The sequence below is a fragment of the Hemicordylus capensis genome, chromosome 3 (genome assembly GCF_027244095.1).
Source record: "Hemicordylus capensis ecotype Gifberg chromosome 3, rHemCap1.1.pri, whole genome shotgun sequence".
Taxonomy (NCBI): Eukaryota; Metazoa; Chordata; class Lepidosauria; order Squamata; family Cordylidae; genus Hemicordylus; species Hemicordylus capensis.
This window is the reverse complement of record NC_069659.1, coordinates 36,552,638-36,570,503: the sequence shown is the minus strand read 5'-3', so window position 1 is coordinate 36,570,503 and position 17,866 is coordinate 36,552,638. Positions and strand designations below refer to the sequence as shown.

The 17,866-nt window shown below is 46.3% G+C and overlaps 1 long non-coding RNA gene across 2 annotated transcripts; it reads right to left on the bottom strand.

Annotated features, from left to right (window-relative positions):
* Nucleotides 1-1,350: 1,350 nt before the first annotated feature.
* Nucleotides 1,351-15,086, bottom strand: LOC128348980 (uncharacterized). Of its 2 annotated transcripts, XR_008318467.1 has the most exons (3): nucleotides 15,014-15,086; nucleotides 7,195-7,272; nucleotides 1,351-5,915 (listed from the first exon to the last, which is right to left on the bottom strand). It is a non-coding gene; the product is annotated as an uncharacterized LOC128348980 (long non-coding RNA). The 2 variants fall into 2 exon arrangements; XR_008318466.1 differs by lacking the exon at nucleotides 15,014-15,086 and having other exon boundaries at nucleotides 7,195-8,922.
* Nucleotides 15,087-17,866: the final 2,780 nt, after the last annotated feature.

The following is a 17,866-nucleotide window of genomic DNA, read 5'->3' as shown; positions in this document are numbered from 1 at the left end:
GACAATGAAAAGAAAGGGTCCCGCGCTTGAGGCCATTCCCATTCATCAGAGTCTTGTCAGTCTGGTTAGGGTCTGCTGAATAGATGTGTCTAATCACATTTTGTTTAACCAGGCTAGAAAAACAAGGTTATGAGGGCATTATTTGATTTTCCATAAGGCAAACAGAGGTTAGGAAATGCATGCAGCTGCATTTTGTTGTGCCAACTGCACATGCTTTATTGCTACCTTCCATTCTGTTGTACACTGCTTCTTTAAGAGGCAAGCTCAGAAGGCCTCTGGATGAGACTGGCCATGTGAACCAAGTGGAGGATGTAATTTCAGGGTGTCTCTGTAGCAAATATATCCACCTTTGTTTACAAAGTATTAGATATGTGAGAACAACCACCCACACCAGACTTCTAATAACAGAAGCATTTATTGCTTATAACTCATAGGAAAAAGTCTAGGGCAGAAAAACTCAGACTGGGGAAATAACAAGTACAAGTGAACTGAGAACAGTCTCTGGTTATTGGCCATCTGGGCCTAGGACTGTCCAGGGCCCCAAGGAGATCATATAGCTCAGTCACTCACACTGATTCTGCTGCAAAAATGAATCACTTTCCTCCAAGTAGGCCTTGCCAGTGTTCACATGAATGGAGTAACTTACAATATGTTCCGGGATGCTCTGTAACACACTGAGATTCCTTGGCAAATATGTAGGTTTTCTAGCACAAAATGAGGGAAATATTCCCCGATAGTGGAACATTTGCAAACTGCTAGCATAGTGTGTTGGATTTCATATCTTCTTTTGCTACAGATTCCTTATGCATGGCCTTGAACAAGTCAGTGAGCATATTCTCACAACCAGGAAAAAGAGGGTAGGAAGCAGTATAGCCAGGATTCATGTTCATGTGAACCCATGGGAATCCCTCCTACCTAGATTACTCAAATCTGGGTTACCAAAATCCTCTACCCTGTTCTTAACCCAGGTAGGACAAAAAAGTGAGCACGCCTACCATGAAGTTTTGTTCATCTGCTTGCATTTGCTTTTGGTAGTAGGTCTCGGGAGGCATCAGCCATAATTGTAATAGAGTGCTGTGGACACAGGGACTGGCATTTGTGAATGTGCCACTCTGCAAAGCACACTCTATGATGCTTTGTTTGCAATACCTTCAGAAGAGCTGGCTCCACCGCCTGCCCCTTTGTGGCTAATCAGGGGACACCTGATTATGTAATGAGGGTTCACAGTCTCCTGGTAGTGCAATGCATGCTGGTCAATTAATTAATTAATTAATTAAATTTTATATATATACCACCTGACTCCAAAGTCTTCAGGTGTTTTTCAAAAACAAAGATAAACAAAACCAGCTATTAAAACAGGATTTATTTATTTATTTATTTATTTTAAATTAAAAATCTAGAAATTATAGCAACAAAAAAACCTAAAGAGCAATTCAAAATTAAAAATATCCAGACTCCGATCCTTGGAGGCCCCAGCTCCCAATTTCAAAAATGGAGACCAGAGCTGTTGTGCTCATCTGGGTGGTGGACTTGCAGACCCAATGGATATTCTGCATCTGTGGAGATCAGAATAAGAGCTCTTTACTCGCCCCCATCCACCCCCATATCAATGGGCTCATTGTATCTTAGCCTCAACTGCTTACCTGTCAAATAGGGATAATAGTGACTTACCTATGTTGTGAGCATAAACATGATATAATTAAACTGTATAACATTAAAAGAGTGGTGCTGGTGTAGATACTGCTCAGCTGGATGTTTTCCTCTTTGTCCATCTTCCATTTATATTTAGTCTTCAGGTAACATTACTTTAAGCAGAAGTTATACATTCATTCAAGGCACTACAGTGGCATCTCTCTACAAGTAAGAGTATTGTTTCATATGTAGTGATGTTAAATGGTATATACGGAGGTAAGCCATGGGGGAAAAATATGGGAAGTCAAACAATTCCCATTTCTCTATAGAATAGTACTACCTGTGTTCAGAGTGGCCCTTTTGTTCAAGCATTAGTCATGAATTTATTTTCCTCTTGCAATCATATCTAGAAAATTTGAGTGACCCTGATGTTCTTTTGGAATTTTGGCTCACAAAGAGGAAGAATTCTTTCTTTGTCTGCCACCCTGTTGCATTAGGCTCTGTCATCTTCCAGAAATACTCAATCTTCTAGAAATACTCAACTGAAAAACAATTCTTACTGCCTTTTCTACTCATCATCCAGATAGTATTCTTGACTATTGTGCTATTTCACAGTACCATCTGCTGGCCATTTGCTACCAATCCATGAGAGCTGAGGTTTTTGAGACGTTATTCATTCTCATCATGGATGGGCAGCAAGTGGCCAGCAGAGGGCGCTGTAAAATTGTGCAACAGCCAAGGACATCATCAGGAGAGGTAAGAATTTTCATTTTAAAACTGAATATTTATCCATCTGGAAACTCCTCTAGATGATGACAGCAGCTAGCTTCAGCCTGGAAGCAACCCTGCTCACAGCAGTGATCAAAAAATGGACTGGCTTCCCTTTGCTAACAGATAAAACCTCCCTCCTCTGGTGAAGTGGGAGAGGAGAGGTGAAGGCTCAGCAGGTGAGGAGAAAGCCTGAAAAACGGTTTAGGTGTCTAGTTTCTTTATCCCCGGAAAGACACTGCAGTCTAGGGAAGAGGGATGAATCAAGTTCCTCTTCTTTAAGGTCTGAAATTGTTTGGGGCAGGGGCAGGCTAAGTGTTCTCTGTGAGCCCCTCATTCTTTCCTCCCTCTTTATTAAAGTAGCAAATGTCATACCTTGCTGAGAACTGGACAAATGTTCTTGGCATAGCCAGTGGGACCTTAGGGACATAGGAAGCTGCCATGTACTGAGTCAGAACATTGGTCCATCTAGCTCAGTATTGTCTACACAGACTGGCAGCAGCTTCTCCATGCTTACAGGGAGGAGTCTTTCTCAGCCTTATCTTGGAGATGCCAGGGAGGGAACCTAGGACCTTTTGCTGCATGGGTATTGTAAGGCTCCAAGGTGGAGGAAGTGTGTTCCTGGCCTTTCTTGATCCCAGAATTAGGATGGGAATAGACAAGGTCAGCCTCAGAGTGGACCAGGGGAGGAGGTTCTCAGCCCTCCTCCTGGCTTCTCAGCCCTCCTCCTGGTTCTCAGCTTCCTGGTTCTCAGCCCTCCTCCTGGCTTGCTGCATCCAGCCAGTTCCCTCTCCAGGGGAATTTCCAACTCCCATGCTCAAGAGCAGCCCTCATCATTGGCTGCCTTGGCTTTAAATGCCCCAATACAGAGTTGACAGGGCTTAAAGCCTACTACTCCAAGCTCCATCCCCTCCCTGGTCTCATTTCCTGCTTCCTGCCACGCTGAACATGGCTGCCCCACTGGAGCTGTTCCCTGTAGCAATCCCTGCCTCTCCTGCTCAACCCCACCAGGACCCACCCAGCCTGGAACCATTTCACTCTGGCTCCCTTCAGGGGACAACAGAAGCCTCAAAGGAGGGATGCCACGCTCTCTGCTGGACTCTACAGGGCCACACCGGCAACCAGGTAAGGTGGCATCCCAACAGGTATGCTCTTCCCCTGAGCTATGGCCCCATCCCCTAAGGGGAATATCCTACAGTGCTCACACATTTAGTCTCCCATTCCAATGCAAACTATGGTGGACCCTGCTTAGCAAAGGGGGCAATTCATGCTCGCTACCACAAGACCAATACTCCATCCAGAGTGAACTGGCTGGGAAATGGTGGGCACACGTGTGCCCTGATGCTGACCATGCAGCACACCAGCAGGCCTTTACACTTGTCTCTGTTCTGTTCTTGATCTGTGTTATATAAACTCATATTAGTTAGCAAACTGAAAGGAGTGGGTGGGGGAGAAAGCATAACTATTAAATATTTACACAGATAATCACAGAAAACATACTTCGTGACGCTTCTCTTTTAATATTGTGGTCCCCAAGGAGTTTTTAAGAACAGAGGCACAAGAAGACTTCAAAGCGGCTGCACAGGCAAAGATGAATGGCTGTCAACATCCTGGACAGGTGATGCCAGCTTCAAAGCTTTGAGTTGCTTTCAAGAGGTAGGGAGAGAATTGGCTGCCTGCTTGTTAGCTGAGCTATGGATGAATAGAAGGGTTGTCTCCCCAGGGCTGTCAGGCACTTCAAGTTTTACTTCTTTTTTCCTTTAAGGGAAAAAAAAAGTTCACCTGGGAAACAAAGCTGTGTTGAACTAGATCTCCAAGTCAAACTTCATATTAACAATTTGAGGAGGTCTGCTTTTTTAATAAAGCCCTTAGCTGTGCAAATCAGTCAAATGCATCCTGAGGAAGGACCATAGCTCAGTGGAAGAGCACCTGCATGGTATGCAGAAAGTCCCAGGTTCAATCCCTGGCATTTCCAGGTGGGGTTGGGAAAGACCCTTGTCTGAAAGCCTAAAGCACTGCTGCCAGTTGATGTAAACAGTTTTGAGCTGAACTTCCAACATGAGCTAGATAGGCTCAGTACGAATTTAGGCAGCTCCCTAAATTCCAGAAAAGTTACTAGCCTACAAACATTTAATAGTGGCTCAGGGCCCCTCTTGGAGCCTAGTCTTACAGCTAAACATGGAGTTCTTCGGGAGTGGTCAAACTGACTAAACCTAAGACAGGGAAATCACAACATTTGGGGGGGGGATGTCCTCTGTAGTACACATGTACACGTTTTTGTTCATGATTGTACATGCATTTATCTTAAAATTGAATCTGAGTGTGGTCCCCCTGAAATGCAGGGTACAGATACAAAGTGTAGTACTGTACGTGTGTTGAACGTAATGTGTTGAACGTCATGTTGTGCTTGGACTACAGCAATGCACTCTCCATGAGGCTGCCCTTGAAGAGTATCCAGAAACTTCGGCTACAACAAAACACGGCGGTCAGAGTTCTCCCTGGGTCCACACTGTGGGAGCACTTTACTCCTATCCTTGAAGAGCTGCACTGGTTGCCTGTGTGTTTCTGAGCCCTATTCAAAGGGCCACTGATAGCCTTTAAAGCCCTTAATGGCTTTGGCTCCAAGTATTTGAAGAACCACCTTTCCCCTCAAGTGATTGCCCATCTTACAAGATGAGCAGAGGGCACTCTGCTTCACATGCCAACATCACAAGAGGCTCAGTTGCCATGCAGGTGGGACAGGGCCTTCTCTGTTACTGGCCCCAGATTGCGGAACATTTTCCCTGTGGCTGTTTGTTACCTCCCAAACTTGTCTGCTTTTCAGTGGCAAGAAAAGGCAGTTCTGTTCCCCTGTTCCTTTGGTCTGACTGCTGTGCTGATTTGATGATGTGGTTATATCATATATTCCTATGGTCGCAATATGCTGTTACTTTTTTTTGTCTGACATCCAGACTAAATTACTCAGCTGAAGTCCTATTGAAATTAAGTAGTCCTTTAGAGTAACACTTGCATAATACTACTGAGTAACTTAATCTGGATACCAGCTCTTATTAATATTTAGTAATCTGTGTTCAGCATATTATCTTTTGATTTTTGTTAGTCACCTTGGGATTTTATATAAGGCAGGATATAAAGATAAATAATAAATTATAAATATAATTTCTAAATAACTGTACATGCATATGAATCTGCACACAGGTCTGTACACACATTCTACACAGATTGTATACACTGTACACAGACTGTATGTATATTGAAAGCAATGTGTGAATAGTGTTTAAGTAATGCAGTATGATATTTGAGCCATTTATTTATTTATTGCTCAGTTTTTATACCACCTTTTATAAAGTATCAGAGGGTGGTTTACAAAAGTTAAAATACAATAAATTTTCATACAAATAATTTAAAATCTTAAAATCAGTTAAACAATAAAAACCAAAAAACACCCCAAACACCAAAAACCATAGAAAAGACAACAGAAGCAGGAGAGCTGAGAGACCTGGAAACCTGGAAGCCTGAACAAATAAAAAGGTCTTTAGTTTTTTAAAAGCAGCCACAGATGTCAAAAAGCAGACATTCACTGGGAGAGCATTCCAGAGCCTGGGGCAACAACAGAGAAGGCCCTGTCCCATGTGCATGACCATTGAGCCTCTCTCAACATAGGCACGTGGAGCAAACACCACCCTCCCTGACAGCCTTGTTGGGAGGGCAGAAAACCTTGGAAACAGGCCAAACTGTTAAGGGCTTTAAAGGTAACTAGCTTAACCTGTGCAGAGCATCTGAATGCTAGTACTTGATTGCACCCCTCACCTCTTGCCACAACCCCCAACACATCAGAGATCTCTCCACCCTCACCTGAGCCACACTCCAGCTCCTCCTCCATCCTATTGCTTCCATCTCCCTCACCCCTCTTGGTCACTTCTCCATCCCATTACTCCATCCCCCTCACCCCTCTTGGTCGTGGCTGCAGCGTTGCTGGTACCTATTGGCAAGTCCGCAGCTGCCTGTCCCCAGAGACCTCCCCACCCTCACCTGAGCCCTGCTCCTGCTCCTCCCCACAGGAGCAGTGGTTGACTGGGCCCTTCCTTGCTGCCATCACCACCATAGCCACTCATTCCCCTCAGGCCGATGACAGGCCCAGGCCCGTCCCTTGCCTGCCTCCCTCCAACAATGGCCTCGGTAGCCCCAAACAGTGTGGTTGACTGGGCCCTTCCTTGCTGCCAATAGGTGCCCCCATAGCCACTCATTCCCCTCAGGCGGCTGACAGGCTCGGGCCAGTCCCTCACCCTTCCTTTTTTCTCTCTTCCTCTCCATTCTTTCTCTCTCTCCTCCACTTGCTCTTCCCTCCCTCCCTCCCTCCCTTCCTTCCTTCCTTCCTTCCCCCTGCTCTCTCCCCCCCTTCTGTAGTTAACAGATTTTGTTCATCTTGTTTCTTCATCTAATTCACACAGTGGCAGCCTCCTTCTCTTGAAGGGGCTCTTTCCTCCCTTACGACCCCTCTCTTCACAGACCTCTGCCTACTATCCTTTTATATATATTGATTCCTCTCCTCTGCAATCAAGAACATCTTCCAACCAGTAATACTTGCATTCCAACTGACCTTAACCATCACAGGCTCCTCCTCCCTATCTGCATATGGAATCCCCACTGCCCAATCACCACTGTGATTCTGCTCGGGAACTCTCACGAGAGCTGCCATGCACGGAATTAGTCATGGGTATGCCTTAGAGAATTATGTATATAGATAACCAGCACCTTTACTCATGGATGATTTCTGATTTATTCTGGACTCACCTGGCATTACAAAGGAGAAAAGTGAGGCTCTGTGGGTGGGTGGCACTGTTCCCCAAGGTCAAAGAGCTGGCAGGACAGCTGGAAGGAGAAACAGCTAGTAGATTTCTGATTCCCCCCTTTCGCCTGTAACAGCCCGCTGAGTTGCCATTATTTCTTCTATTCCCCACCACCACTCTATTAGCAGAGCTATGCTCCAGCTAAGCTGACATTATAGTGTCTGCAAGGAAGGCCTTGAAGTGCCCTAAACTACATGCAAGTATACATTTCCTTTCTAGATGGCACCTTTTGGATGGGCAAAAGGAGCACCAAATGCGTACTTCAAGCACCATAGATTGGTGCCTACAGCTCGCAGCATATCAATGAGCCGTAAGATGCAGAGAAGCTGCCACTCAGCAACCCTCAACTAAACCATTGCCTGTCATCACAGCCTTTTCTTTCTTGGCTTTTGTTTAGCAGAGTGTAGCAGTGCCGGTGGGAGGGTCAGGGAGGGTCTCTTGCTTTTGTGCCCCACTTGGGAATCAAAGAGAAAATCTCTCAGGCTGCAGCTGCTTAAGAATGCTTGACCTGTCCTCTGAGATATTCACTGCATTGTGCAGAACATTCGCTGCCCCCTCCCCGCCTCCCCAGAACACACAAGCAGAAACGGAAGAATCAGAGCAGTTGCACAAGGGAGGAGAAAAGGGCAAAGCATCCCACACTCAATAAAGCTCTGAGGAGAGTGAGAGCCCAGACAAAGCTCCTGGCTTCTTTCCCCCTCCTCCCTTACAACAACCCAATTGTTCTGAAGCAGGTTGTAGTTTTTATGCACATGGCAGTCCCTGTTTCCTGCAGTCAAGCTGATGCAAAAGCCCGAGAACATTTTTTTTAAAAGCAATGTTCGGACTCCCTTTTTGTTTTCTTCATTGAGCAACACAATATTGGAGATCCAGTTATATGGCAATCTCTATTCCAGGAACAGAACAGACCTAAACCTGCTTAGCTTCAGGAATGTGGCTGCATTATGTGCCTACAGACCACACTCTGACACGAATGATGGTCTGCCCGGAAATACCTGTGTGTTGTAGAGGCGCCTAGTTGACTCTAGGCGGAAATAGTTTCTCAGTGTGTGGTACACACTCTCTAGGGTAGAAATGTGCACAAATCATTTTTTGCTATTTGATTCAAGGTCAAATGGAATCAGCCAGATTTGATTCGACCTTGAATCTTGCCCCCTCAAATCAGCCCAGATTTGATTCAAATTGTATTCAATTTGATTTGGATTTGAATCAATTAGGGGGAAATTTAAAGGGCCAGGTGGCACCAGAGTGGGTGGGGTGATAATGCCCAATGGGTGGCAACTACCACCCAAACCCTAGAGGGATTAGGCAAAGGGGTAATGTTTAAAGGAAGTTTTGAATTTAGAGTGATTTCATTTTTTGTGTCATAGGGAATAATGGAGATTCAAAGTGGCCCCATTACTCCCTGTGGGTAGTGCCAAGGTGGTCCAAAGTGGGTTGGGGGGTAGGGCACATTGGGTGCCAACTACCCCCCTACCCACAAGCCATTGGGGTACTCAGTTTTTGTTTTAGGAATTTTTGAAGTGTTAAGACTCTTTGGTGTGTTATGACTTTTTATCATAATGAATCGCTATGAAGATCCATTACACATCAGAGTCTAAAAATCCAGAAATTCCTAAAAAAAAATAAACTGAGTTTATTTTACTGGCTTGTGGTTTTGCGAGAATTAATGGCACCCCATGTGCTAATGACCCCCCCCCACCAACCCACAAGCCACTGGGGTACTCAGTTCGGAGAAATCCTTTTGGAGCTCCTCACAATCTATTTTGCATTTCACTGCCCTAAATAGTTTAGTGTCATCTGCAAATTTAGCCACTTTGCTGGTTACCCCAACTTCCGGATCATTGATGAACAAAGAGCACTAGTCCCAGTACAGATCCTCCCCCCCCCGCAATACTTGGAACTTGTGTGTCTGCCATCTTGAATTGGGGTGGATGGCATCATAAGAACATAAGAACAGCCCTGCTGGATCAGGCCCAAGGCCCATCTAGTCCAGCATCCTGTTTCACACAGTGGCTCACCAGATGCTTCTGAGAAGCCCACAGGCAAGAGGTGAGGCCATAACCTCTCTCTTGCTGTTACTCCCCTGCAACTGGTATTTGGAGAAATCCTGCCTCTGAGGCTGGAGGTGGCCTATAGCCACCACACTAGTAGCCATTGATAGACCTATCCTCCATGAATTTGTCTAAAGCCATACAATCTAGTAGCCATCACCACTTCCTGTGGCAGAGAATTTGACAGACAAACTATTATTTATTTATTATTATTTATTTAAAATATTTATATCCCGCCCCTCCAGTACACTACTGCTCGGGGCAGCTCACAACAATAAAATAGATACAGTATACAATAAAAGTAATAAAATTAAACAAAATGAGTAAACAAATTAAAAGTTAGGTTTAAGTTATTTTAAAAGCTAAAAAATGAGAATTATAAAAACTAAAAACTAAAGAACCTACCAGATATAACCAAAGATGGATGGAGCATCCATTTTAAGCCTCCTTAAAAAGGTGTGTTTTTAGTTGTTGTTGTTTTTTTAAAACACTAAGAGAAGGAGCATAGCAAAGCTTTTCGGGGAGGGCGTTCTAAAGCCGAGGGGCCACAACTGAAAAGGCCCTGTCTCTAGTCCCCGCCAACCGGATCTCTCTTAGTAGCGGGACTATGAGCAGGGCCTGAGATGATGAGTGGAGGGCCCTGGCAGATTCATATGGGCGAATGCGGTCCGACAGGTACCTCGGCCCCAAGCTGTGTAGAACTTTAAAGGTCAAGACCAACACCTTGAATCTAGCCCTAAAGCAGACCGGTAACCAATGAAGCTGCCGCAGGATGAGTATAATACTCATGGAATAACTTGCACCCACGAGCTTCCTTGCAGCAGCATTTTGGACCAGCTGATGCTTCCAAACAGTCTTCAAGGGCAGCCCCACACAGAGCGCATTGCAGTAGTCCAATCTGGATGTTACCAATGCATGAGTGACTGAGGTCAGGTCAAACTTCTCCAAGTAGGGTCGTGGCTGGCGTATCAGTTGTAGTTGGTAAAAGGCACTTCTGCACACCACCACCACCTGTGCCTCCAAAGACAATGTCGGGTCCAGAAGCACCCCCAAGCTGCCGACTTTGTCTTTCAGAGGAAGTGTGACCCCAGTCAAGACCAGATTTACCTCATTACTCAGATGATCAGTTCTACTGACCCAGAGCACTTGCGTCTTATCTGGATTAAGTTTCAGCTTGTTTGCCCCCATAACTGTGTGGGAGATGGCAATGGTGAACCCCTCCTGTATTCTGTCAAAGACCACCACAGGGGTCTGTGGTCACCAGGAGTCAACACCGACTCATCAGCACAATTAAGTCCAGAACAGCCTCCAAGCCCCAGTTCAGAGCATCCACTGCCTCCCTGGTGTCTGCTGACTTAAAAGATAGGAGAGCTGGGTGTCATTGGCATATTGATGGCAGCGCTGCCCACACCCACTATGCCATTGAGGTGTCCCTACATGTCCCTGCAACTGCACCAAATTGAGATCCAATCAGTTCTACTTGCATCTCAAACGTTCATGCATCCATCATCTTGAACTGGGGTGGATGACATCACAAACTACGCCATTGAGGTATCCCTATGTGTTACTCACAACAACTGTACCAAATTTGGTTCAAATTGCTTAGGCAGTTCACAGCCCACTTGCACCTCAAACATTCATGCACCCACCATCTTGAATTGGGGTGGATGACATCATCACAAACTATGCCGTTGAGCTGTCATGTGTCCCTACAGCGGTAGAAAATTTGGTTCAAATCGGCTAGGTGGTTCACAAGTTAGTCCACTTGCGCCTCAAACGTTTATGCCTCTGCCAACTTCAATTGGAGTGGATGACATTATCACAAACTATGCCACTGAGGTGTCTCTATGTGTCCCTACAACCGTGCCAAATTTGGTTCAAATTGATCCAGCCATTGTGAAGTTCATAGAGGGATACACACACACACACACACACACACACACACACACACACACACACACCTGGGTGATCTCATAATTTTACTTTCCTGAAGGAAAGTAGGCTAAAAAATATGCCTACATGAGGGATTATACAATTATGCATGTTATCAAGAAAGTGAATAAATAGAAGTTTCTCTCTCTCTCTCTGATATTAGAACTCAAGGTAATTATGGGCTGGTTTGAACAATACACGGATCAGCCCATTTTAAATTTGTGAGGGGCAGAGTGGAGGAATGAATGACTCTCCCCACCCAGTCCCCCGCCATCTTAAAAGTAGTATGAAAACAAGTGATTGAGGAGCACTTCAGATGAACTCCCCTGCCCCTCATGATGAGATGATGACATGATGGGAGGTGGGGGGAACCATCCTCCCCTCATGCATTTAGGATGGGCTGGTCGGAATATCATCTGAACCCTAACTGCCCAGAGATGTACATTTGGGGTGGTATATAAATATGATAGATAGGTAGGTAAATAAATAATTGGCAGAATATTAAGGACAAACAAAAGGAAATGTTTCTGCGCACGAGCGCACGCAGACACACACACTCCACTGAGCATCATCACAGGCTGTTCTCAAAAGCTTCTGCTGTGGATTAATGGGTATAAAAAGTGTGCTTCACCTTTGATGCATATGCACTGGCCTAGGATAAGAGGGGGCAGAGGAGGGGGAAAGAAGGAAAAGGAAAAGATCAGGATTGAAATCTGCATCTGAACAAACCGTCATGTATCTTTTAAAAATCTACATACAGCTAAGGGCATGTCAGACTAGCTGACTACTTACTGTGACATGTGCAAGAAAATGTTTGAACCTTGCATTATGGGCATGTCCTTGAGAATCTGCTTTTAGTTAGAGATGTGGCGGATCACAGGGAACTAGCATTTCTAAAAGAGAGCCTTCCTAAAGAGCTCTGAGGCGGGAAGCCAACAAAGAGCTCATCACTGACAAATGTGGCTTTGAAAGGCCTCGCCAATGTTGGGGTTCTCTCCTCAGCAACTCAAGTGCTGGAAGAAGACCTGGCTCTGCCAGGTATTAAGAATACTGCCAGAGGTAATTTTGTCTTCCCATCTTCTTAGGATACCAGTTTTGTGAAAGAGCAGTCCTTCTGGCAGCTTTCGTTCTGCATGAGCCCAGCTGACATGATGGCACAAGAAGCTCTAGTTGTACAAAATGAGGCTGGGCTGCTCAGACACAAGCAGGGCTGTGTAGAAAGGACGGCAGCAGTGCGCACACAGTGGTGCCTTGTACATCCCTCAGCACTCCGAGCAGTTATAAACAAAGCACACATGACAAAGGGAGCCGGTTGCTATGGCGACACAGGGGTTTGAAATATGGCCTCTGGTTGGGGACTTGACTCCCTTGCTTCAACTTGTTGCTGCGCTTGCCAACAGGCTCAGGGAAGGGCGACCCTCTCAAAAGCCCTTTCCAGTCAGAAGTGTTTGATATTTGCCATTTTATTGCATTTTCCCAAGCAGAGCAGTGTGACTGACTTGGCCCCAAAGAGCTACGTAGTTTGTTTTGCCAGGGAATGCATGACCATATCTTTCAACTTTCCGCTCAATTTTTTTGTTTGTATTAATTACAAAATATTAGGTGATTTGATTGGGGGAGGGCTTTTTCTCTTGTATATTACTGGCTTAATTTCAATATGTAATCGTAGTTCTGATTTTATTTATTTGGCACAGTTCTGTTTAGGAGACTACAGTATATCTTATGCTCTAGTTGTCCCAATTTGCCAGGGACAGTAGGCCAGTTGGGATGATATATCTGAGCTGGCCTGATTCACATGTGATTAGGGACATGCACAAGCATTTCCTATTCCCCCTTCTATGGTGTGCCATTCCCCTTCTCATACGTAATTTGGTACATTAATGTAGAATTTAAACTGTAGGAACATAGGAGTATAGGAAGCTGCCATATACCAAGTCAGACCATTGGTCCATCTAGTTCAGTATTATCTACATAGACTGGCAGCGGCTTCTCCAAACACAAAGTCCTTCCTTCTTCATGCAACTCTCTAACCACTATACCACACTGGCTCTCACTTTCTGAAGCCCCGTATCCAACCCTATTGCACGGACTTATGGTGAGTTACGCGTACAGGAAGTCAATATGACACAATTGGTTCCTGAAAACTGTGTCTTAGGTTCCGAGTTTTTAGACTTATTTCCCTATAGGAAGCAGTGTTACAAATGGGGATTTGGTTCCTGAAACAAGGCTAAATATCCTGGGGTTTTTTCCTGCTGCTGTCAAAGCTGGTGGTGTATCAGTCACAGATGTGTAGGCATGCAGCAGAGAGCTGATGGTGGAGAATCAGAAGTTATTTGCCCTTGTCACCCACTCCTTTCTCAGTCCGTTCCTTGTTCTTTCCCACTTTTCCATGGAAGGGAAGCAACTGAATAGCTCACCTCCATCTCCTCCTGGGCAATGGTTACACAGGGAAGGAGGGACAGTGGGCAGGGAGAAGTGGATTAAACCTTTTGCCACCCTTAGGTAGCCAAGGATTTGCCGCCCCCACCGCTGCAGTGAGGGTAGGGTAGGGATGGCAAGGAGAAAGCCCCCCCTTTCTTCTAAAACCTGCTTCTGTGTGGTGGGATGGGGGCAGCAAAGGCTGCACAGCGGCAGTTGCAGGGAGGGGGTGAGGGGCAAGTTCCCCCCTTTACTTAAAATGCCACTGCGTGGCAGGGAGATGGGGTGGCAGTGGCTGCAGTGGGAAGGGTGGTGGTGGGGCAAGGGGAAAATTTCCCCCTTTATCTTTAATGCAATGCCGCTGCATGGCAGAGTGGCGAGGGAGAGCTCCTTCCAGCTATCCTCCTTACCCCTGTCCCAAATGATTGCACGCCCCTGTCTGCAGCCTGTTTTGGATATTTCTCCACACCTGCGGTGAAAGGCCCACAACGGGCTGCAGACGGGGACACAGGGGCGTAGCAAGGTTGGAGTGGGCCCAGAGTCAAGATTTTAAAATGGGCCCCCCCCTCAAAGTCCAGGGCCTCCGCACACCCCAGGCCCCCAAGGATTTAAGTCTGATATTCCAAAATAAGTATGCTGCCTGGAAATACATTTCACTGAATACACACACACACACGTCACAATATATAGTGATATACATTGAGTACTATACATTTGTTTTACTTTTAATGCCTAGAACACACTAGCAATGCTAATTATTAAAATGGCCCCCTCGCTGCAGATTAGCCAAGGAGACTTTCAACCATGCAGGGTGAGCCTATGTTTGTTTTCTCAGAAGTCTGAACAGATTCAGTCAAGTTTGATTCCAGGAGGTTTTTCACACGAGGCTTTTAAAGCCCTTTAACACACATCTCCTCTGGAATAGAGGTGCTGCATTCACATGTTGGCCAGATTTACCCTGAAGTCCCTGCAAGTTATTGGGGAGCAGTTCACACACAAGAAAAATAAAATAAAATAAAAGCAGAAGACATGCTTCACAGTTCTTACTCAGACCTTCTGGGTTGCAAAACAACTTGAACATAAGTGCATTTATAAATATATGAATGAATGAATAAAATAAATATAATACTGTTTCTTCCAGAAGTTTTTGTAATTTTCTGCCATGAAACAAGCCACTTATAGGACTTTTTAGATAGTTTTTTTTAAGCCAGCAAATTTTCCAAGCTGTTTAAAAATAAATAGTCAGAGACTTCTCAGTCCCTCCCCCCCCCCATATCAAAGCCCTATGGCAAGCAGATCCCTATATATCCGGGTGGGGGGGGTGGGGAAGGTAACCACAAAAAGGAGTTCACACTCTACCTGGCAGCAGGGGGTCTTCTGCTGCAGAGAACAGTGGAGGCCTCTCTGGCTGCCTCCTCCTTCCTGGCTGGCTTGGGCCCTACTGGAGTTCAGGCTTCACAGAGGCCTACACCAGACCTCCGTGGAAGCCCCGCCCACCCGCCGATCAGCTGAGAGGCGGGAGAAAAGGAGCTCTTTGCAGCTTGTCTGCTGCTTCGATTGCGGCCAGCAGAACAAGCAGGAGAGACGGCGAAGAGGGCAAGTGGCTGAGAGGCTATGGGGCTGGGCAGGGGGCAATGGGGAGTCACATGAGGTGCCTCTGGGGTGCCCCTCCAGGCAGTGGGGCCCCCAGACAACTGTCTCCCCTTGCCCTATCATTGTTACGCGCCTGCGGGGACATGCAGTCATTTGGCATGGAGAAGGGGAGCTGGAAGGAGCTCTCCCTCACTGCCCCTGCACAGCAGCATTGCTTTAAAGGTAAAAGGGGGGACTTTCCCCTCACCCCAAGAAAGGGGTGGCAAAATTTGAGGAGTGACAAAATTTGCCACTCCTCAAACTTTGCCCTCGTAGGCAAGTGCCTACTTTGCCTCTCCTTAAAGCCGCCACTGTGGGCAGGAAGTGGTGTGTGGGCTGCGAATGGACCAGGCTGCCCCCCTCTTGCCATCACAGCACAACAGTTAAGCCTAGAGGAGGAAGAGCCAAAGCAGCAGCAGCAGCAGCATTGGAGGAGTGCCTCTTGGGCAGGTGAGTCAGCCAATCCCTCTGCAGCCAGAGATGGAGTGGCAGCTGCTGCCAGGACCGCCAGTCTCAATGACAATATGAGCCTGTGCCACCATATGAACTCTTCGGGTAACCCTGGAGACCAACCTGGCTGCTGCAATGTGTGCCAACCGCAGTTTCCGGACTCTTCATCAGGACAATGTGAGCCTGAGTCACCTCCTCCTCCTCCTCCTCCTCCTCCTCCTCTAGTCCACATGTCAGCAGCTGGCTAATGGAGCCTCCCCTCCCATGGCAAGTGTTCCATAGTTGAAAGATAGTCATGAAGCTGAAACAAACTGCCAATTTATAAACTTCTTTAGTGCTATTTGTCTGAATTCAGAGCATCGAGTCAAGGACTGTTTGTACGGCATGCTTTTTTTTTAAAAAAGAGGGAAATAAATCTAAGGCATAGCCACCATTGGATGAGGGGGAACAAGTGTCCTAGGGCCTCCATAGCACACCCTCCCCTCTCCCCAAGGGCACCTGCTTGCGTCCTTCCTACACCCAGTCAGGGAATTTAAGCACTTACTGGTTGGGAGTGTGACACGCGGCCTTTCGCCTATTCTTAGTAGCAAGCACTTTCTTCACCAGCTGGGTGTTCTTTTTCTCCTGACAAGGGGGAGAAACCCCTGCTACCTGAGCAAAGAGACACCTTTTTAAAGTGGTGATTCTCTTATATTTAGCAGGGGGAGAGCAACTGGCCCTATCCAAGCCCAGCACAGTGTCCCTCTAGTGGCTGTTGCTGGTATCTGCCTTGTGTTTATTTTTAGACTGTGAGCCCTTTGGGGACAGGGCAGGAGACCATCATATTCATGTATTTATTTTTCTATGTAAACTACTCTGAGAAGTTTCTTTGAAAAGAAGTATATAAATATTCATAGTAGTAGTAGAAGAAGAAGAAACAAATCACCCAGCCAGCGAATGAAGTGAAATGAACATCGAAGTGTCCGGTGCCATTTGGGAAGGAACTTGAAGCTCTATTTTGGTACATGACCAGAAAAAAGAAACACACACATACACATACACACACCCCTAATCTATACATTTGTAATCTTCCTGGTTTCTCAGATTGAAGCAATAGCCAGGAGAGCTTTCTATCCACTTCAGATGATATGCAAGCTATGTCCATTTCTGGAGATAAATGACATTATAACAGTGATGCATATCTTCTATATATAATACGCTAAGGTCGTATGTGTCAAGTCCCACCCACACAGTGCTTTACCAATCGGAGGTAACAGAGCAGAAGCACTGTGGTGATTGGGCAGTGGGGATTCCATATGCAGATTGGGAATAGGAGTGGGGGTGAGTGACTGAGCGAGCGGCAGGGAAGGGGCGAGCGAATGAGCAGGGAAGGGGTGAGTGACTGAGCGAAAGGCAGAGAGGTGGTGAGTGAGTGAGCACGAGGTGGGGAGGGGGCGAGTGAGCAAGTGGCAGGGAAGGGGAGAGTGAGTGAGCAAGCAAGCGGCGGGAGGGGGTGAGTGAGCAAGCGAGCAGTGGGGAGGGGGCAAGTGACTGAGTGAGCAGCAGAGAGGGGCGAGTGGTGGGGAGGGGGCGAATGAGAAAGCGAGCGGTGGGAAGAGGCGAGTGATTGAGTGACCAGGGAGTGAGGGACCAGGGAGTGAGTGAGCAAGCTGCAGGGAGGGGGCAAGTGAGTGAGTGAGCGGTGGGGAGGGGGCGAGTGAGTGAGCGAGCAGCGGGGAGGGGCAGATGAGAGTGTGTGACTGACAATGAGCAATAAAGTAGGGGCTGTGGCTGGAGGCAAGGAGAGCAACAAAGCCCTAGCACACAAATGCTCTGTGCCGGTTCAGCTAGTTCTATCTATCTATCTATCTATCTATCTATCTATCTATCTATCTATCATATTTATATGCCACCCAAATCTTATGTCTCTAGGCAGTTTACAACAAAACAACACAAATTAAAACAAAATTACAACATTAAAACAATTTAAAATTTAAACCAATGTTAGAATCTGTTAATCTAATTAAAGGCCTAATTAAAAGCCTGGGCATATGCTGGTAATATCCAGACTTGACTACTGCAATGCGCTCTACGTTGGGCTGCCTTTGTATGCAGTCCGGAAACTGCAGCTGGTATAGAGTGCATCAGCCA